Source organism: Dermacentor andersoni, chromosome 1, assembly GCF_023375885.2.
Source record: "Dermacentor andersoni chromosome 1, qqDerAnde1_hic_scaffold, whole genome shotgun sequence".
NCBI lineage: Eukaryota > Metazoa > Arthropoda > Arachnida > Ixodida > Ixodidae > Dermacentor > Dermacentor andersoni.
The window spans coordinates 304,734,738-304,757,624 of record NC_092814.1 but is presented as its reverse complement, the minus strand read 5'-3'; the positions used below and the strand labels follow the sequence as shown (position 1 = coordinate 304,757,624).

General features: G+C 47.2%; 1 protein-coding gene across 3 annotated transcripts in view; it reads right to left on the bottom strand.

Annotated features, from left to right (window-relative positions):
* Positions 1 to 22,887, bottom strand: part of LOC126548253 (band 7 protein AGAP004871-like) — a 398,019-nt gene that overhangs the window by 168,319 nt on the left and 206,813 nt on the right. The window lies entirely within an intron of this gene.

Here is a 22,887-nt window from a genome sequence, read left to right as displayed (position 1 = left end):
TGTACATATATACAATAAACGTGCATTTTACGTGCTTGTTTTTTTATTATGCAACTATATTCATACAGCTGACGAATATATTTGTATATAGACATACATATTGCACGCGTTTGTATATTTATACAAAACAAACAATCATATAGTAAGTTAATAAAGAACCACAGGAAACATTATTGCTGAGAGTATTTTAATTCAGAAATGATTATTAAATCTTTTATGTTATTTTTGAAAATATTTATAGTGGTACTGAACTTCTATTTTTCTTCGACCTTATTTAATACATCAGCTACCTGATATTCAAATTTCTGTCGTCCGTATTCAGTTCGTATTTTGGGAGTGCGCCGTTTTTGGAATGTTAGACAATAGCTAGGAATCATTTCATCTTCTGTGTAAAGTTTGTTTTTGTGCATTAATTGCAATAGCTTGAAATAATATAACTGACCTGCCCGTAGTTTACCATGTTTCATAAATAAGGGAGCCGTTCTTGAATCTTGCACTTTACCATAAGAATTTTCAAAAGACCATAACATCTTTTTTTGAAGTATAACAGGCGTGTTGTAATTTGTTTTTGTAGTGGGACGCCCAGACAAGTAAACCATATGTAAGTTTGTAATATAGAAGAGAATAATAAAGAGTTCGCTTTAGCCAGAGTGATATAAGGTGGGTAATCCTGTACAAACGTCCAACGGTACGTGCTAAATCTGAAATGAGATAATTTATATGTGTAGTCCAACTTAGTTTGTCTTGAAACCATACGCCGATAAATTTTTGTTCTTCAACATGTTTAATTAGGCTTCCTTCAAATTTTAACATTACGTTTCTGTACAATGGTTTGTCGGTAGGACGAAATATCACGTATGTAGTTTTGGAGGCATTTAATGTCAGCTTGTTCCGTTTTAGCCATCTGGATAGATGAAAAAGATATGCATTGGCATCGCGTTCAACTGTTGCGAGGTTATGGGAGGAAAAACATATATTTGTGTCATCTGCATACATGATGACGTCAAAGGTACCAGGGATAGAAACAATATCATCTATAAAGATGATAAATAATAGCGGCCCAAGTATGGAGCCCTGAGGGACGCCTTGTTTTATTCTCATTTCCGTTGAAAATGCTCCGTTATTCTTTACAAGTTGAAAACGATCAGATAAGTAGCTTCTGAGAAGATCAAGAGCAATTCCTCGGACTCCATACCTGGATAAAGTGTTTAGTAATAAATCGAATTGTATAGAGTCAAAGGCTTTCCTGAGGTCTAGAAACAGACCAAGCGTATATTCCGTATTCTCCACATTTTCGATAATTAGTCATTTATATTTACAAGAGCCTGCTCAGTTGATTGGTGCTTTCGAAAACCATATTGATTTTCGGCTATTAGTGGATGTTTTTCAAAGAATACGAGGAGTCTTTCATAAATAACGGCTTCAAAAGTTTTGATATTGTGGGAAGTACAGATATGGGACAATAGTTCGATAAGTTGTTTTCACCACCCCCTTTATAGATCGCAGTAACTTTCGCCCTCTTTAACTGGGTCGGAAAAATGCCGTTTTCCAGAGAAGGATTAATGATGTGACTAAGTACCCCACAAACTAACGGCGCAACTCATTTTATTTCTGCTGGACATAATTCATCGATTCCTGGCGCTACATTATTCTTTAATTGTTTCATTACATTTGATATTTCTACCGGGTCCGTAGGTTGCATGTAGATAGATTGAAAGATTGTATTTGCATTGAGAGCGCCATCATCGCATTCTGTTTCGCAAGAAGAAACATAGGAACCGGCGTCAATAAAGTGAGTATTCATAGCGTCAGCCAATCTTTCCTCGCGCAGCGTTTCTCCATTTATGGTAAGCTCCTCACAGACATTAGTAACTTTACTTTCTCTTCTTCTTTTAATCTTTCCATCCCCTTTTCCCTTTCCCCAATGTAGGGTAGCCAACCGGGCTCAGTCCTGGTTAACCTCCCTACCTTTCCTTTATCATTTGCTCTCTCTCTCTTTTTTTTCCTTGAAGTGAGCGAGTTCACCACAACCCATATCTCACTTTGGTCGTTGTAAATTTTTTCAAACGCTTTCTTGTAATATTGGTGCTTTGCTTTTTTTCAGATCGGACGTTAGGGCGTTTCGGTATTTTTTGTATAGTTCGAATTTATCAGGCGCCCGCGTGCTTACAAAGTCATAATATAACTTATTCTTTGCTTCGATACAATAATATAAATCTGAGGTAACCCATGGCTTCCTTTGCTTTTTTTTATTTCCAGAAGATATTTTTAGAAGATAGGTTTAGAAGATATTTTTAGAATATATTCATCTAGAAGATAATCGTATCTATCAAAGCACCACTGTGATTTAAGTTTGACGCTCTTTATGTTCTTTGTTTGCCTTTGAAACGTTTCGAATTCTAAGAAGCCGGCCGGAACCTTCGATCAGCGCCGTGCAGAAGCACGGCTAAACGATTTGAAACCGAAAGGATGATAGTTGACACCTGGCAAAAAGGGCTGCAGTTAGCCACAAGCTACGTCTTTTACATCACGTGCATCAGGATGGAACATTTCGCGACGAGGTTCGAATAGAATGAGACATTTTTCAGCCATCTCCCAGGTCGTAGAGGTTGTATTAGTAGAACTTGACTCTGGAGAAAATCAGTGAGTGGCGCAAAAAACGCAACAACAGGGACAAAAGTTCGATAGCGCAGTGGGCACGCAGTGTGTGTGCTTGCTTGCACCGACGACTTTCGTCCGTTGGCAGCGTGCGCGCATGCGTTCGAATGCGTTCGAATGCGAAATACCCTCTGTAAACGTTAGCCTGCTTTCAAATTCGTCCAGAAGGCGCTGCAGGCCGCGACATTCTTTTTTTTTTTTCGCTCACACTGATAACGTGCAAGGCATTTTGACTCGCCTCGAGCGGGTTGTACTACTTTCGAAGCTACAGTCGTCCCGATATATTTGTTATCCCAGAGCAACCAACGGTCACGTTTAGACTTCTCCGCAGCACAACTGGCTTTTCCGTCTCCTTCTCCTGCTGTCTCCTTCCCTCTCCACTACCACATTTCTTCTTTCCCTTCTTTTTCAACATCCAGCACCCGTTCTCTGCGTGAGGATTTACAAGAGCGGCCCCGCCGACTGTTTACACTGCGCCTGCCTCCAGAGCCCCCGGCGCGCACGGAACCAAGTGGGCGCGAGCCACGCAGCAGAGGAAGAAAATCCCTAAGGCAAATATTTCCGCGCAGGGCTTCTTCGCCTACCGCGGTGATATGAGAAAACACGAAAGGCTGGCTGTAAAACCAGGTGTTTGGCAGAGAAAGGGGCGAGGGTTAGGGAGAGGGGGAGTTTGCGCGGTGAACGCAGAGGGAATAGGGAAAGGAGCAGCACGAAAATCCCCTTCCCGCATTCGCGATAAATGCCAAAGGACGGAGGCTGCGCGCGAGGAATCGCACCCGGCGATCGATGCGCTCGCGGGGCGCCCAGAAACGCAGGCGCCGCGCGCCTCCGCCAACGCGGGTGCTGGCGCGTCCGAGACCGATAGGAGAGCAGCATTCGTGCTCACCTGCCGGGTACCTCGACGCCCGTGCACAGTGCAAAGCGTCACCCCGTTCTGCGCCCCCTTCCCCCGCGCTTCGCTCGCTTTATTCGCCCACTTTCTCTCTCTCTCTCTCTCTTCTGCACGCCCTTCGCATCTATGCGCCTTTCCAAGATCGCGCGTGGCCGTTGGGGCAGAAGCCTAGCACACGCGCGCCGCGAGTTCCGTTCCGACGGAATACCCTAGGGGTGGGGGGCTGGGGGGGGGGGGAGGGGGAGGGGCAGCCAGCCGACCGTGTCCGCTCGCCGCACCACTTAGGCGCCAGCGCGCGGAAGTGGTGCGTGCGCGCGCACGCGTTCTCGCGCCGCGCCACCCCACAGCCTCCCACCTGGATTGCCGGTAACGCGGCGTTCACGGTCCTTTCCTCCTGCGCGCCTGATCTCGTTCTGCGCACGAACTCCCTGCTGCTACCCCAGCCGCATCTTCAATCCCGCCCGCTGGCACTGGCACAAAGAAAAAAGGAAAAGCGTAGGGAGGCGCCTAGTCGCTCCACTGGCTCACTTGCCGCGACATGTGCGACTCACTGCTTCATCCCAAGCTCTTCGCTACCCGCCGGTTCGCGGCAACCCTTCGTCTCAGCATTTAGACACCAAACGGATTCTGGCAGGATTTCGAGGGGGAAGCACCAGCGCTCTATACGAGGGTACACCGAGACTGTGCGCGAGGCCTGCACCACCACGTGCCTCACTGTCTTGTTCCACGGAGAAAGACCGACAACTTGGTTAAACGTATTTCGTTCAACTGTACGGACGCTCGTTCGCGCCGCCGTTGTGCTGTCCCGCTATCGACAGTGCACGCGCCTTTCGTGCGCGAAAGGTTAAACGGTCTTCGGAAACGCGGATTACGTTTGGCTGCCAAAACGACAAAGCGAAAGGGACGCGTCTTCAACGTTTCATTCAGTTGGCTCGGTCGTGAAGTCAGGCCACCCTTCTGCCTTCCGATGCGGGTACGAGCGTTGTGCGCACGCATTCCGTAGGCAGCGTTTCCGCTGAGCTGCTGTATGTGTGCACTGGTCTGAGCCGAACGGGTAGCAAACATCAAGCTAGCGTTATCTAATATTTCACTCGGAGCTGACTGACGCCGACTGTTTTCCCATCGGTGTCATTTAGTGCATCACCGACGTCGAGGTCCTCCTCACACCAGCGTTTTGAGACGCCTGGTACATGCCGAGCTCCCAGTGGTCACGCAGCCCGACATAACACCGTTTACGAGCAGCTGGATAAGATTCTTTTTTTATTTGTAATACGTTTTTGGCTTAATAAATTATAAATTCACAAATGTACGGACGGACATGCAAGAAGGCGGCGTATTGCATGGATACAATCTGTGGATAATAGACATGACTATGGACAAAGTGGAATTGAAGACCAGTCTTTTGCTTCCACGTGTATCAATCGATGCGCACTCTACGTTGGCAAGTGACGATTGTTACGGTAATGACATGGCCAAATCAGCCCAATAAAATTATTAGTGGAATGTTTATGACTCAGATTTACGAAATAAATTGTGTGAACTATACCGTCAGCCTACACTTGCAAGGATGACCAAATAAAGAGAGATAAGCTCCTTCAGCCTCAAACCATGCCTCTTTGTTCTTGAATTTTTTTTATATATTGTACATTGCGGGTGTTTCGGAATAAACGTTCCTCACAAAATGACCCTTAAACGTGGTTCCTTTTTAACGTACTTCTACAATCCTTAAACCCGCCTGAGTAGCCCAGTGGCTGTGAGGTTACGCTGCTGAGCTCATGGTCGCGTATTCAAATCCCGGCTTTGGGGGCCCCATTTCGATGGGGGCGAAATGCAAAAGCGCACGTGTACTTAAATATGGGTGCACGTCAAAGAACCCAATGTGGTCCAAATTAATCGGTATACTCCCCCCCCCCCCCCCCCCTTACTGCGTGCTTCGTAATCAGATCATGGGTTTTGCACGTAAAATCCCGGAATTTAAGTTAATTTCGGACAATAATTGGACGCCTCGATGAGGGATGTGCCGAGTAACGGTGTATCTTCTGGCGCTATTCTGCTTGCACCCTTAGACTACGCACAAGGCAGGCGCGTGGGTCCGATGATGACCCTTTCCTAGAATATTTCGGACAGTGTTTCTAGTGCACGTGGGGTACTAGCTATTGAATTGCCAAAGCTTTTTGTTCGTAAGGGCTGTTTGCCATTAGCCGGCCACCTTCGATAATGATATGTGCAACATTAATAAAAGGCTGGCAGCAGCTCCTGAGGACAATTTTTACGCAGGAACATTCTTGTGAGCATGGGCCTAGATGAGAAACCGCAGTTGTCATTGTTGTTGGGAAGAACACTTAAAGTCTCACGGAGGTCATTGGCGAAACGGCTCGGCAATCAATTGCACAATTTCGAGTTTTTAAGCGAGATCGAGCTAATCACTGTCCAAAAACGGTCGTGTTCGGTGCCACTCTGAAGGCACGTTGCAAGCATTATCTTCGCGAATAAGGTGACTCGGTACCTAGACAGTGTATGTTGATAAACATTGGATACCCAAGTATATGAGCACCTCATGGGAGAGCAGAGCCAAGGATAGTGACTTCTTCAGTGTGTATTACAGCAAGTACGAAAACAACACGCGGAATGACAAAAAAATTTAGTGCATTCTCCTGCGAAAAGTGGTTCGGCCAGTTAGTGTTCCTTTCAGGGCCGATGGCACAATCTAGGAACGAGGTATGCGAAAAAGAAAGCGCAGAAAAGCACTCCACCATGACGAAGACGACGGGGGGCGTCGTCTGCTCAAAGCCTGCCTTGGCTGTCAGCAGCAACCCACCTACTAACACGGTCAGTTCGGCGACAGCAAACGAGAAAACGACGACCGTGCGTTTCGATCTCTTGGCCGGGTTTCGCTCCCTTACCAGAAACTGTTCGCATTTTTTGCGTGTTTTGCTTATCACTTGCAGCGAGGTCATTTTTATTCGGCGCTCCTACGCGTGCTCGGCTTGCTGCTAAAAGGAAACGACATGTCCTTTTCTTGAGGCATACATAAGACCGACCCGCAACTCCTTTTGGAGCTCACACTACTACGCTTCTATTTTCCATCTACTTTTCTTCTCCAATCACTGCTTCGGAAAATGGAAAGCGAACTCAAAGAAAATGAATACAACTTGCACAGTTCTTTCCAGTGTTATTATTCCATTCACACTGAATAAAAAGCGTCTTATCAGGAGTCGTGAAGGCGGGTATAAGGACGAATACAAGCAGCGACTGCCGCCCTGCCGTTCGACGTAGGGTAGAAACGGAGTACACACGAGAAGAACTCTCAGCGTAAATAAAGAAACACATGCTTTCAAGACGGTGGAGAGGGAAAATTGCCAAGAGAGAAGACGTGTTGCGACGAGAGATTACAAAAAATGCAGTCTTTGTCACCTCCCACCACAAAGGTCGAAGGTCGAGCAGCCCGAATTGCCGCCGCGTCTTCCACCGACTTTTTGCAGTGCGTTACCGCCTATTTAGCTGCTAGCACTGCCAGCGCGTTTTTGTTTTGTTTTAGCATTATGTTTCGGGGGTTACTTTTCTTTTTCTCCCTGTCGTCCACGTATGTACCCATATTGGTTTCTTTCATTCTGCGTGAGCCTCGGGCTGTTTGACCACAGCCGCTCGGATTTTCACCAAACATGAGAGCTTTTCTACCACTCTATGCTTTCTACTCGTCAAGCTTTCCCCTACGGCCAAGGTACGAACAGACCTTTCAGTTGTCCTAGAAACCGGTGCATAGGAGCAGTCGTTTGTTTGCATCCGCAGCTGTCGCTCTGGTTTTGCCAGGAGCGATTCAAAGACGCACACGCATAAATGCATCGAAGGATCCAAGACACAGAAAGATTAAACGCAGCGCTGAGTGGACAATGCTTCCTCGGTGTCTCCTAAATTACCGGTGCCCGTTATTGGACGTATTTGCTACCAAAATGCGGTGACTGCATGGAGCTTCATACTAATGTTACTAGAGGGATATGTATTGATGCGGTCATGCAACAAGCATGGAGAAATCACAAATCCTGGACGACTTAGCACGCCCTCTATACTCTTCTTAGCACAAATATCTGTGCCCTGAAATTTATTTTGATATTTCTTAAATTTTTACGTTAGACACGCTATTTTCACGTGGTAGTGACTGTGACGAACACAGTAGCAAAATAGTAAATGGCAAAACTAAATCTTTATTGGGCGAACTGTGCCCTCAAAAGAAAGTTACACTTAAAGCGAAACGATAGCGGCGAACACAGTCGGCGATCGTTGGAAATCAGCGGGTCAAGCGCGCCGGCTTTTATACGTCAGTCATCGAAGGTTGCATATTGATCGCTGAGACCCGCGTGTCTTCCATAGAGATCTACACCATTCGCGTCGCGTAATGAAATCAGGCTACACAAGGTCAGGCGACAACACAGAACGAATGGAACCATCGATAACGTTCGAGAAACTTCCGATACATGCAAGCGCGTCCTGCGCTGTGCGATAACACATGTTAGGCGGTGAAGCGCGGTCACCCGATAAAGATAAACAGGTACACGTGTCACTATTGAGCGTATACATCGAACATGGAATCGGACTCTTGCGCAATCTTTTCGAACTCCGGGAATTCGGACATGCATGCAGGGGTTCGAAATGACAAGTATCGTGAGCAGAATTAATCCGGGACAACAACGCACGAATATTTAGATGCTGAGGCAATTTTGAGGCCGCGACCCCGGTCTATATATATATATATATATATATATTAGTATGCGTGTGTGTGTTCGTGATGCTAATTCTTTCCATAACTTCAGCATGATCATTCTGTGTGTATATTTTGTCAATCCTTGACCGATAAAGCACAGTTGTTAGTCTTGGGGCTTGCGGCATAAATTTTACATTACTGTGACCATTGCCCCTTTTTGCACTGCTGCTTTAGTTCAGTGTACTTGAAGACTTCTTTTCCTAAATAAGAATTACAGAATAACCTCTGACTGATTTGTTATTACAAGTTCCTTAATGCATTGCCAACACTTCATTCTGGTGACAAGAGCTAGGCGAACCACGTGAGCTCATTTCCCATGAATATCAGCTAAAATTGAATGCGGAAACAGCGACAATGACAAATGCGTCATACAGTGTGATTTGGTTGTTTGTTGTAAACTATGTTTTCATTAAAATTTTTACGAAAAGTGGAATCAGCAACCAAACCTGCCTCTTCTCCATGATTTGTAAACAGCAGCAGCAGCAGCAGCGACAACCACAACAACAAAGGAAACTGCAAATAATGCTTTACTCCATCGGTTGACTGAGGCGTGCGATCTCCGTATTGTTATTAAGGAAACCGCTCACCATGTCTCAGAAAGAATAAACTGAAATATAATAAAAAATTACGCCCCGATTACATCCCTGTTGTTCGCCTTGGAGCGCAATTTTTATCCGAGCCTCTTGTGTTTCCAAAGGTTCGCCACCGAGAACGGCACGGATGAGTTCCCGTGAAAAGCGAGGCTACGCACTTGATTTGCGTCGCGATCCTGCCTTTATTTTGTCGGGTCACATAAGCTCGGCTTCGTTTAAGCAGCAGCAGCAGCGTGAATAGCGATGCATCGCTTTATCGGACAGAATTCTTTGCAAAGACCCGAACCACGCCACGCCGTTCTGAGAGGGCTCTCAAATCTTTCAGTGCTGCTTCAACGGGAGCTTTTACCACCGGCGTTGCGATGCACAGTGTGTGCTGACAATTTTTGTTTGTTTGTATTGCCTTGTGGTGTATTCGCGTCTGTATGAACAGGTATTCGTTCATTCGAGGAGCAAGATTATTACAAGTCGTACACGGTTTTATTTTAGCCCATTTTCGTTTTAAACACTCAGGCATTCAGCCATTCTACAGATTATCAGTCCGAGAAGCGGCTGCTCTATACGCGCGCGTGCATTTTCATTAGCTCACGGACACGGAGAGCTTAGGCGGAAAACGCGAGAGCTGAGATATTATGTAAAGAATAGCGTTTTGTTTTCGTCCTTCTTGCCTTATTGCGCGTGGTTTCGGAGGAGGTATGTCACATCCACGTAAACTGATTGGAAACCTATGGAAGTAATTTGCAATGCAATCGAAAGTAAACAAGAATCCATCGATGGTCCCTAGGTTTCGATAGAAATTTAGCTCATCAAAGTGAAAACACGTGGAAGCTCTTCCGAAATTGGATAGGTAAACGTCGATGAAAAGATGTGAGAAAAAGAAGAAGAAGAAAAAAACACGCTCCTTGTCATCAACAGACGTTGAACGAATGGCATGATGTTCCGCTGCAGCTAACAACCGGATGAAAAAAAAAAGCGTAACCACTGATCTCAGTCGATGATAGTAGTTTTTTGCGGAGTGCGCGCAACCTACTTGATGCAGCCTTGGATGTCGCGTAAGCATTAGCTGGCTAAGTCCGCAACTTGTAAACTGAGAATATTTGCGGAATTGTTGATTAATAACAAGCACACGACGCGGACAGCCTACTTAGCACTAAGAAAGGTGCAAGGAGTAATAAAGGTATCGCGGAATAGAGGCTGCATTTGCGGCTTCCCTGCAGCGAAAACAACTGCAACACGGAATCCCTCGTAGCCAAGGCGTTGGAAACAAAAATGTCGTAGGCGATACGGTACATGATACGTGCGACATTTAAAGCTTGCACATGCAGCCGTAGATTGGACCGCCGTAGTTTTCTCTTCTTGAAAACCGGTTTCAGGAAGAGAGCCATGCTTCTACAGCCACGCCTGTCAAATTTAAGTTACCAGCGTTCTCACTACCCTGGATTTGGAACCTAAGCATAAGGCTCTAGCATGAGATGTTAATTGTGACCGCACCATATGTCGCATGCCTACTTCAAAAAAAAAAAAAAAAAAAAGAAAACGTGCGCAGAAGAACTTCTCTACGGCCAACTCATGAGAACCCGCGCACAATTATTCCCAACATGGCATCTTACTGAAGCCTCCGTTGTTTGCATTGGAGCCGCGCGAAATTCGTTGTCCCAGGAAGTTTAATTCTACAGTTGCTTTGTAAATCGGAAATTGGTTCAGCGAAACTTCAAACTAGTTCGTTACCGGCAAGTTCATTTGCGTCGCACGTTTGGCTGACAGGGCTGCTATGACGTGTGGTGCAACTGAATACTGCAAAACGATACTTCAAGGAGTCAAAGAAGCTGGCAGGGAAGCTTGGTGTTGGTGTAAACGCCTTTCTCTCGCTCTCTCTCTCTCTCTATCTTGCGTTGGACTAACAATAATTGCGGTATAATGTTGTACCTCTGTGCCCTCAGCCCTATTGCACAACAAGCCAAACAGTGGTAAAGCAAAACCTGGTCATTCCAATCTCATTTTACATGATCTTCGATTACCTTAGTTGCGAACTGCCTCATTTCAGTGACCGTGGCGGGCTGCTGCTGAGCACGAGAGCGACGATGGTTCAATTCCCGGCCGTTGCTGCCAAATCGGCACTGCGGTGCAGGGTGCTCGTTAAATAATCTAAGGTGGTCAAAATTATCATGCAACCCTCCCTTGGCGTTCATGGCAGCCCACTATTCAGCGTTGGGGCGCACTAACCCCATGAACGACCACTATGACTTGTCCTCCCACATTAAACGATGCTATGAAATCTCGCTTTCAGTTTTAGTGACCGGTATTACGCGCGGAAAAGAGAAGTTTCTCGCTGTCCCTTCCTTTTGCGCTGCTACAAAAAATTGTTGTTTTGGGCTCTTACACCAGACAGCTAAACTTTTGCGAATTGCTCCAAAAATAGGCTATGAAGGCATCAGCGATTCGACGTATGCGTCTGGACGTCTTGGCGCCGTTCTATAAGTGGTTGCTACACCATCGCTGTCGCCAGACTTGACAGAAGGTTAGCAAGGCACGGCTGTTGTTGCTAACGTGGCGATAAAAGGCGAGACATTCTGCGGAATCCTGCGGTAATTGTTTCGAAATCAATGTATCCTAGATGATTCTATCGAAGACTAACTGTGTGGATTTTATAAAGCACACATAATAAATGAAATACTTTTGGCTCAGTTCGCACGTGTCACACAAAACTGCAAAAACACATTAACGGTAACTGCTTTTGTTTTTCATTTTTGCTTCTTCTTCAGCGAGACATTACGTGGTCGTTTCAAAATTTAAGCAGTTGACATGTGGACTCTTAACAGGAAAGCAGCCTGTTACTCTAAGCAAGTGACGATCGTTCACGCCATGCATGACTTAGCAACTATAGTAATCTTGCGACTCCTAAACAGGAAAACGGAAAACGTTGACGTTTACTTCTTTCGACGCAATTTTAGTCCATCAACATGCTCGGTTTTATTGCGCTCTCGCTCCCTAATCCGCTGCACCAAAGCGGATGGGCTGTGACAAAAGGAGGAATGCATGTGCACGTCGCGGAGAAGCGTCGTCAAAAATGTCGCGCCCGTATTGTACAAGAGCTGGAACACTTTTGCTCCGCAAAAGCATCATAGAGAGAGATGGCGAGAGAGAGAGGACCGCAACGCCAACACACCACGCAATTAACAAACAAATAGAAAAAAAAAAAGGGAAAGCGATTGGGGAGTCAGAAAAGGGAAATTTCGACGGCGATCAAGAAGAGCAAACGCGAACAGCGCCTAACAACCGACGCACTACACGGACTTGGGAACACAACGCCGCGCCGCCAGCGCCGCACGCAGAAACAGCGCGAGGAAAGCGCAAACTACCCTCACAACGGCAAAAACGAAAAAGGACTTTATTCCCATGCGCTACCCTCTTTCTTCCCCCTCTGTCGTTTGCCTTTGCAAATATTTATTTTTTTCTTTAATTCTCTGCGGAGGAGACCCGCGGGTGTGCCTTCTCCTTTCCCGTCCATTACTGCGCGCTCTCTCCCTTTTTTTTTTCCTCCCTGCTTTTGTTTCCAGTTTCCAAAATGCGGCGCGCCCCTCTCCCGCACTGTCGCATCTGATGGGAGAAAACTGCCGGAGCTATTTTTGGAACGGCGCTCCGCTGCTGTGGTGACGCCGCTCAAACGTCACTGTGACGTCAAGGCCTCTGAGTCGATGGCACTGAGCCTCCTCTCGCGAAGTTCCTTCCAGAAGCGGCCCCTGTTGGCAAATTTCACATTCTCGCCTCCCCTCCCCCCTCCTCCGCCTCCTCAGCCTGCATCTCTCCCACTACACAGGCGCGTCTGATGCGGCTGCGACGCGGCGCGCCTTGACGTCTTGTGACGATCGACGCCGCGAGCGGCATCCGTTCGTTGCAGATGCGATCGCATTACTGTTGGCGACTTCGCTTTGTCGCTATCGCGAACCTCCCCTCATCCGTTCGTTCGGCGCGGGCGCTCCTTTCGCTTCAGTGGCCTGATTAGAGAGAGCGAATGCGCAGCCGTGCTAGTTCCTGCTGCCCTGCGATTCCTTTTTTTTTTCTTTCTGCCTTTCTTCTTCTGCATCCCAGATCGCATCTATATGACATTAAGACATCTAACGTTGACGTTAGCCTTCCCTGTAACTCTGTCTCCTCGTGATGGCCCAGTTCTGCAGTTCTGCTACCGAGTGGTGAATTTCGAAGGCAGTAATGAGAATTTAGCGCTGGCATCTTGCTTTACTTTTTTCCATTTTCTCTGGCCCCTTATTTATACAGCGTTTGCAGTACGATTCGAATAGCGTCTAAAAAAAAAAAAGAGACCTTCCGCATGCGTGCCTACAGCACTTTGTGTTTCTAGAAGGATGAGTTATAGCCTGCAAAGAATCCTCACGTCGTCTTATTGCATTCTGAACAGAGACTACTCTTATGGATGTGGGGTGAAACATCGCATTGATATTGTAAGCTACGCTCAGACGGAGCGACTGCCGGCATTTGCTCGCCTGGCTAAATCCGCATGTTGCCACAACTCACCACCACATCACTTGTGCCTGAATACATGTGCAAACTTTGTTATGGGAGAGCAGCTTGTCAACAAGACTGCCTCGAGACAAAGGTCGTTACGCTGACGGAAATATCGGAAATAAGGTCATACCTCAAACAAGACGAATAAATAAATGGCACGAGGAATATAAATGAAAAATTTGTGCAGTAACCCAGTAGACGTCGCATTTGTGCACGTCTACCGTATCGAGATTAAAGCCCCGTGCAGCATGAGATAAAATGCTTATCCCAATTGCATTTTCTCGGTGTGCGAAATTCCTTGCGCTTGGTCTGCAGCGCAATATATCGAAAAGACGTACGCTTACCTGTAAATAAAGAAAAGCAACGGGAATCTCAGGCTCCGTCCCATGTCGTCTTTGTGCTAGAAAGATAGGATTTAATATCCTCGCAACGCGTCGTTGAACTGGCACTCAGGCAAGCCGTTTCCAAAGGATATTGCCATGGCAAAATTACCTTTTTTTTTCTTCTGTGGCAATAGATAGGCTGTCGTCGGTATTCCCGGAATGATATGTAATGTCTTAAACTGGCGCAATCCTTCCACTTTTATAACGAAGAAACTGATGTCCATTTCCGTCCTCAATATCGCCGGTTTCTCCCTTACAGTCCCGTCGTCCTGCATGGTTGTGAAAGGGCGTATGATCGAGTTACTCGTGTCGGATGAATGTAGACGTTTCATTTCGTCAGCTTTAGAAATTGCGTTGGCAGTCACGTGGGAAAAAAGCATTAGGAGACATTGACGGACGCGATATAAAGGATTTCCACAGCTTTCCCTCTCACAGCGAGACCAATTTGTAAACGCGTCGAGTTTATAGTACGCGTCTTGAAAGCAGTCACATGCATGCCCAAGTTACTTCTTCATGAGGTTGAGTAATGCGGGAAAACATTCCTCAAAACATCTGATGTTCTGTTTGAGTATCGCCGGATGTTTAACGTATGTCCGGTTGTGGTGCAGCATCTCGGAAGGTTGGACATGGACTATGAGTGAATAATGTCCGCGCTTCTTAGTGCACTCTTGCACATTATTGTTACTTCTTGAGACAGCATCGTCTTATGTTGTTGAAAATGTGCGCTTATTTTTATGCGCCTACTTGACAACACTATATCTTATGATGGCGGACTTGTTTACCGTATTCCTGAACAATATCGCTGCGACAGATACAAGAGATGTCTCTTTGGGGTGTTCTCCAGCATTGCACCATGGGATGTTAACGGGTCCATCATAGTAGAACAAGATGTGCGCATCTGATGACGGATTCACAAAGAATTTCATTTCATGCCAGCTTGATTTCCAACGTCCAACGCGTTCGCTGTGATACCAGTCCTCGTAGTGATGGATCGGGACGCTTTCTTACGAAATGCCCTCGTACTTGTGAAAGTAGTTTTGAAAAGTAGGCTGGCAGGCTCACAAAATTCATGGAGGGCAACTCGGAACAACGGATTAGATCCTTATGGAAATTGTTCTGCATTCAACTTTTTCACTGCGATCGAACCTATGTTTGGAAGTGTTGTCGACCAAAGTTACGCTAGCGGGAATAATTGGTACTTCTTTATGCGTCTTTCCTTATAGGGAATGTAGACGTTGAAAACAAAACAAAAAACTATTTTACGACGCGAGCACACACACGCGCGTTTGTTTGTGCGCGCGGAGTTACAGCACCAAACTTTCTTGGGTGGGCAGTTTTCTGGAAAGACTATGTCCCTAAAGCAATTCGTAATTTTCTATACCAGTGCCCACAGTATAGTGTGCAGAGGCAATCGCTTTCCGTCGTGCTGAACCACTTGGACGACCAACCTCTGTCGGAAGAAAGAATTTCGCAACGTCGACGCGACTTAACATCGCATCAGAAGGCCGCGCAAGCTCTACTGCGCTTGTTCAGATCGACCAGCCTGGGTGAACGGCTGCGATTGAAATGCCTTGTCTGTTACCTGTATTTTTTTCTCTCTCTTTGACCTTTTTCCAACCTTTATATCCCTCACCCAAGTGCAGGGTAGCAAATCAGAACCTTGCATCTGGTTAACCTCCCTGCCTTTCCTCTCGCTCTTTCTCTGTGTGTGTCTCTAGCTTCATCCATCCATGGAGCATTATGATACGGAAGGTACTCTTAGCAGGACGAATTACTTGCGAATAACGTTAAAATTTGACTCTGCTGTCTTACGTTTCAAACAGTATATATATATATATATATATGAATTCGACCACGACAAACACCGTAGTAGGGTGCTACAAGTTATCTTGACTGTCTAAGCTTCTTTTACGTGTACCAAAAGAGCTCGCCTACATGCGCATGTTTGAATTCTGCCCCGATCAGAATGCGGCTGCTGCAGTCGCGAATGAAACCCGTGACCTCCCCTCCCCCCCTCCCCTGACCAGAAGCATTAACGAAATAGTCATGGAGCCATCGCGGCTGATGAGCCACTTGAAAAAGAACCCACGTACCGGCAAAGTTGCGTTTATTTCCGCATGGCTCGGAAGAAATAAAAAGAAAAAAGCCGAATATGCAATCTCGCCTCTAGGTTCTTCAATTTCACGGATAATTATCCGTGATGATATTATTTACGATTGTATCGCGCTGTAGCTCCAGGCCTTTCAATTTGGTTATAATGCTATAACAGGTGAGGTGAGCAACGTACAGGGTAAATATATGCGTTTTTGTAAGTGCCTGCAGCGTACAAAAAGAAACGTTGAATGATGATGATGACGGGGTGCAGTAGAGTACCTCTGAACCACAATTGCTAGACAAGTCCCGAGTAGCTCGCAGCTATTCGGGGCTCATTTCTTTCTCTTATATAGCGCTGTCGAGAAGGCAGGGGGAAAAAACAAAAGACGGTGGCCTCGTTTCGAATGAAAAACTACAGCGGGACCAGAAGAGAAACAAAGAGAACAGGAAGAAGGAACAGGAACCACGATAAAACACAGGGAAACATCAAACGCGGCCAAGGGGGGAAGGAAGGCGCGTTGAAAGGAGGCAGCAGAGGGGGTGGGCTGAGCTTCAGGATCGCGGCGGAGGAACCTATAGGATGAACCAGGCGCCCTTCCCTCTACGCGGCGTCATTGCGGATCGGAATCCGCTGGTGCGTCCGACCACTCCGACAATTGCATTCCTATCCGCGTTGCTGCGTCCGCGGCCGTCCCTTCACAGCAGGAAGGAGCAGGGGGTAGGCGATCGCTCGCAGCTGCTGGAGGCGGAAATGGGCGCTTCTCCGGTTTCCTCCGACAACCGCCATCTTCCGGGACGTCTGGTGGCCGCGCCCTCCTCCCTGTCACCCCTGCTCCTTAGCATCAGCGGCGGCGATGACACTCACCGCGAGTGCGAGCCTGCGCGGCGAATGAAAGGTGCCCGCCCACGCGCTCTTTTTGGGCATATAGCAACGACGCCGGTGGGGGTTAGCGCTGTGTGGCGGCCCACGTCGCCCGAGAGGAGCTCTCCGTAACGTGCTCGCCACCGCCGTCTTCCCGCAGGTGCGGCGGCGCATTGAAAACGCGAAGCGCCGCCCCATCGAGCCACCTCAGCACGCCTTCCTAACTCAGCGCACAGATGAGACTGCGCTGGCGTTCTTTAAATGACCCCGCAATGAGCTCAGGCTGGTGCGCCAGCTGTACCACGGTTACAAACACTCCCCGCAGTATAGACCTCGTGTCGCATACACAACATCGCGCTTAAAAACCAGGACGGACAGAGCCAATTAAAGTACAGCTAACGCAGTTTCCCTTTTCTTTCCGAATGTGGCATGCTTCTATGACTTCTCGGGAAATCTGGTATTTATTTCTGAATGATCTCTTCGGGATCGTTTTATATCCTACATGAAGCATTGCCAAACCGCCCAAGTCGCATTTTTATTACAGTATAGACTTCCTGAAGTTTTCATTTGAGATTATAAAACTTTGCTATGCCGCCGCAGATTGCTGAAATGCCTTCGTCAGAAGTAACCCAAAGTGGCTGCCCATTCAACGGGCCTCGCGATAGCGACGTCATGGCGATATCCTTGACAAATACGAAGAGCCGCCACACCCGTTGCTCCCCCAGCTCTCTTGAAGTTGAGCTCTAGAGGCACACATAGGGTTCGATTATATTGTTATGCATCATCTGGACCGTTAATTGTTTCTATGTAAGACCCTCTTTTCTTTATGTCATTCGATGATTACGTTGCCCTGTAACGTTTCACAAAATTAGATTATGCCATAAATATTACTAGCTTGTCGAAATTTGTAAACTCTGTTGTAGGGTGTCACTATTAAGAGAGCTGACTAAATGTTCATTGGGAAGCGTAATTGCTTCTAGTCCGTATTTGCACTTATATCCTAATTGCCATTTCCTTTCGCCTGTGTTTTAGCGATGCTGAAGGACTATTCCAATCGAGCGCCCACGCCGAGGCAGATCAGTTCGGCTTGAACTGTTCATGGCACGTGAATGGTAATGCTGGCTAACAATTCTGCTCCGCTAGGGCAGAGCCACAAAGCTGCGATTCGTTTTGCAGCGCTCAGGGATCAAGAAAGGTTGTTTTCTACTATAACGCTTTCGTAGCTGTCACTGTTACAGGCGCTGCGAATTAGTCCGCACCCTTTGTTAGAATTTCATCGAAAATTACAAATGATACCTAACTCAGCAATATTCAAATATTACTGCGGCTATGAGTTCTCTTAACATCGACAGCAGTTACTTCACCCAGTGCCGCCCAAACGTCCCCAGCTTCGTGCGAATCAATGCAAACTTCCCCAAATGTTTGTAGCGACGACAACACGGCGACGACGGCGATGGTTTGGTCGCGACACTTCGTTAGCTGAAATTGATAAGACAGTGAAACGAAGCCGTTGCAAGGACTATAAGAAATTCAGGTTCGCTGAAAGCTGCGCCGCGAGCGACTGCTGCATCGTGCTCAAGCATTTACGCTATTACAAGCTTCATGCAGCGCGAACTACCTGAGCAAGCGCCTCGCCTGTCGTGGCCTCCGGGAAGCACTTGCCGTAAGTTCGCGCTTTATTATTGTTTAGAGAGGGCGACTCTCGACTCCACATCGCCGCAGCGAAGTGACTCATGATCTCCAGCGGTTGCACTAAGCGAAACTGACGTGGCTTTCTTTTGTTTCGATTTAGCTTTTTTTTATTATTGTTGCAACTTGATGATGGGTTGATGGTGACGAGGTGGTGGGTAGAAAGACGGGGCAATTGTTTCAAATTCATATTCCGTTTCAGATTCTTAATTGCTGCCGCACTAATAAACAATTCTTTTCCATCAGAGAGCTAGCGTCGAATGTCCCTAAATGAACTGCAGTATGCGGCCGTGATGGCTCTATTTTGTTGCGCGATATGAATTAGATGAGCTTAAAGTGAGCTGGTAATCAACTAGAAGCGTTGATGATCTTTATTTATGCAAGCACGGAAGATTGTGTCTGTTCAATAAAATTCGTGTACAACCTCGCAGCGTACGCTGCTGTATGAGGTTGTCGCAAAGAACACCAGCGCTTGCGGGGTATGAACCCGAATTTTTGATGTCACATTTCGTCTGCCTTCAGAAAACACCTGTCGCATGCTAGAAATTATATTATTATGCATGTTAGAAAGCGTTCGATCAGATAGAAAGAAAAGAAAGGTTAATTGAATGTGTTTAGATTTCTTCAATTGTACAAGGTTTGTGCAGCGCAGTAAAAATGGAGACAGGAAAGAAATACGGAAACGACGTGGACTAGCGCTGACATGGACGGTCGTTTCTGTGTTTATTTCCTGTCTCCGTTTTTATTGCGCTGCACAAACCTTGTACAATTCAAGATGTACCAACTAGCCCGCGAACGGATTCTTCTGGAGGTTTAATTTGTTCGTTAAGCGTGCCCGCCATCTTTTGTGTTTTAGAAATGTTTCGTTGCTTTTATCATCGGCGTCGCTTCCGTTGCGACGCTGCTGATGCGGTGCCACCACTGCCCTGTTACGGATTGACAGAATGCAGCGGACCACACGCCCACTGCAGTGTCTCGTTCTCCTCCGTATAGGTCGTCGTCTTACGCGCTACCTTGTATTTAAAACGTCAGTACCGACTCGTCCTATCGACTGCGTAATATAATAATAATAAAGAAGTAGCATGGACGAAATATTCTGCAGGACCCCTTTATAGTTAGTTATCTTCCGGAGTTTAACAACCCCCCCCCCCCTAGAAAATAAAAAGAAAGAAAAGGAAAGCTGACCACGACAAGGCTAATGCGCTTAACCAAAATTCCAGAACAATAGCAGTGCACCTCGGAAGAAACAATAGCTTAAGCTAGGAAGATCCTCGAAGAAAGGTTTCGATTACGTTTTTTTTTCTGTTGTTGTTTTTTTTTTCTTCCTTCTCCATACCGCGGAAGACTGTTTCCATGTATAGAAGAGAGCTTCGCTGCGGCTGACGTCGCGGCAAATGCCGTGACAAAAAAACTCTGCTAATTCCGGGAGGAAAGACGTACCACGTGTGGGCTGCGTGCTGGAAGTTGTGGTCGTGGAGGGATGGGCGAAGTAGTACTGTGGCCGGCGGAGCTCCTGCTGCTCAAAATTTCCTTCCCCCGCAAGGAGAGCACCGTCGAATCCTGGAGAGCTCATGCTCCCGTCACTGCGTTCCTTTGGTGAGGGGGTCGTGCGCGCATGGCCGCGGCTAATTGGATTTGGATGCGACGAGAAAAGCGTGCGCCGATCCGCTTTTCCCAAGTGAGACGGAAGTTTCGTAGTTCCCGAGCTAGTGTAGACTGCGCTACCGGCTTAATTAGGTCACTTTCGCTTCTTTCTTAATGCCGGTAAAATAACAGAACGCGCCGCACGGAAGGTCGACATATACAGAAAGCCAGTTTAGCTCGATAAAGTGCGGGCAAAGAAAAGATGAGAAAGAATCCATGACGCGCAATCCGTGCGGATCCGCATGAAAAGCGGAACCACGCACACGGGATATCAATGTGGACGTATGAAATACACGAACTTTATTTCTGGATGTGAATAATGAAATCGGAGAATTCCTTCTGACAGAGGTGTAGCAACACCTGGCTAATTTATACGAATTACGCGATACATGTTGTTTGTTACGTGGCATCTGTAACTCGATATGCTTTTATTCGCATCCACCTGTCCATGCCTCTTATTTGTCCATGGAGGTATACACCATGGTCCGTATTAAGAGAAAAAAAAAAGTCTCTACGCTAGAATGGTTCGTAAGACCAAATTCCGCCAATCCTGGTGCTGGACATACGATTAGCGAAGGCGGCCGACCCCCAATGGAAAGAAAATATCACTTACGTACGAAAAAGCGTTGTGAATTAGGCAGCAGGAAACAACGGAAGGAAAATATCATGTATTAGTGTCATTCGATCATTCAGGCTGGCCTAAGTATGCTGCCACTACAAGTAAATTTTGTCGGTGCCTACCAGCAAAAAGACATATAACACACTGCCTTTTATAGCACGATATGTTTATCTGACCGATCGTACGCGCGCTTTAAGTGCCGGAATGCATAATCTAGTCAAGCCCAAAGGAAGGTGAACGTAACCTGTAGCAAACACATGGAGAAACCAGCGCAGGTCATGCGTTCACCCCACGCGGCGAATGAAAATAAAATCTTGTTAACCATCGGCCGCTGAGGTCCGAATCTGCATCCCTCCGCGGCTAGTGAGAGCTCTGAGCCAGACGCACTAACCTCCGAGCTGTCGTAGCACCATTTCCTTGCGTACATCGGGCGAAGTACACGAACGAGCACACACGAAGAAAACGAAAGAAAGCCGTAACCGAGATCCATACGCATGTCTTTTTGCGCATGGCGGGAGCAATTAGCTTCGGGTATAGAGTTTCCGACACACATTACCAGAGGGAACTCTCGCGCTTTTGTCTCAGAGCGCCGCAGGTATGACGCTCAAGCCAGCATGAGAATGATGTAGTTAGCGCATGTATTTGCATAAACATCGCCCTATTGGCTTCAAACGGCTTTGTGACATTGCAAATATATTACTTTCTACTAAATATTGCGCTGCAAATTGAAGAATTCGCAAGAATTACACACGGGAGCGGAAACTAATTGCTTTGCTGCGTTTAGAAAACTTTGTGCGCTTGGAAATTTAACGAAGGTAAAGCGCAATAAATAATGTCGCAAGAAGGCCTGAAGCCACGAGCACGAAAAATATATGCGCTACCCATCCTTCCCTGGGCAGCGGAAGGATCGCAGCGCCATTCCTATCTCTAGGAATTAATATCTATAGAAAACTCTACATAACTCGAAAAGTGGACGTCTATTAGTCTCAGCTGAAGGCAGAGCGAAGTCGTTCCGACGAGAGTTGATCGCGACCAGTGAGCTTGTGCGGTGAGCAGTACAGCATAGCAGTTAACGCCACGACGAGTGAGCGCGCAGATTGTGAAACGGCAACGGAACGGCCCGCGCGCACTCGCTGCCGCTGCTGCGGCCGCGCGTCGCGGGTACGCACGGCGATAGAAGGAATGCGCAGCCGCGTTTTTACTCCATTGCTCTCTCCCCTTCTCGCTGGGCGTCAGCGCCTCAAACAAAGGGGTTTCCACGCGCGGTGCAGCACGTAAATGACCCGGGACCGTGTGCGTTCTTGGGCGGTGCGAGCCACACTGAGTGCTTGCGCTTTCGGGACTGCACGCTCGCTGCTTTTGCGCAGCATCCTCCGTCCCGAGCCCCGTGCGCAGGGTGGTGGCATGACGGGCCGAGCGCGCGCGCGTGCCAGGAATAAGCAGCTAAAGGTTGTTCCGGCGGCGGGAAGTAGTACGTGGAGAAAAACAAAAACAAAGATGAAATAAAGAAAGACAGAAAGAAAGCGAAATTCCGAGGCATCGCGTGCACCCTGCGGTTGTGCGCGTCGTTTCAAGTGATCAAGGACTCAGGTCGAGCCCCCGCGGCCGGCTTTGCTGCCTAGCGTGCGCCGGTGCGCGCCTAGGTCCCTGGTACAAAACGTGCCGTTCTGTGGACGCCTCAAGCACGCACGCAAGTTCGCTCGCATGTGCTGGTAAGGTACTGAAACGACCTGGTGCGTCCGCGTCGTCTTCAATAAAACGTTTGCTCTTTCGTTCGCCTTTTATTCGCCCTTACCTCCGACCTTCCACACCCCTTGAGAAGCACTTTGGCATTCCCTTCTTTTTGTCTCGGTCTCTATTTTCATTCGCTTCCTTTATGTTATCTAATTGTACGAAAAGCTTCCCCGCGTGTTGGCTGGCATGGTATAGAGCGTATAACACGTTACGCAGTAGTTAACTCGGGGCTAACGCGAGATCGGTGCATTCAGGTTCATTAGAAAAGGACAAAATGAAAGAAAAGAAAAACGACGCCGGCGAACATGAGGAAAACGCATATCAGCCGTGGTAGAGATAAGCCTACAAGTTTCATAAATGAAATAAACCAACAAGTTGACCTAATAGTCGTAATTTTCTTAGCGAAATCCTGGAGGGGCACGAACGGATTTATCGTATT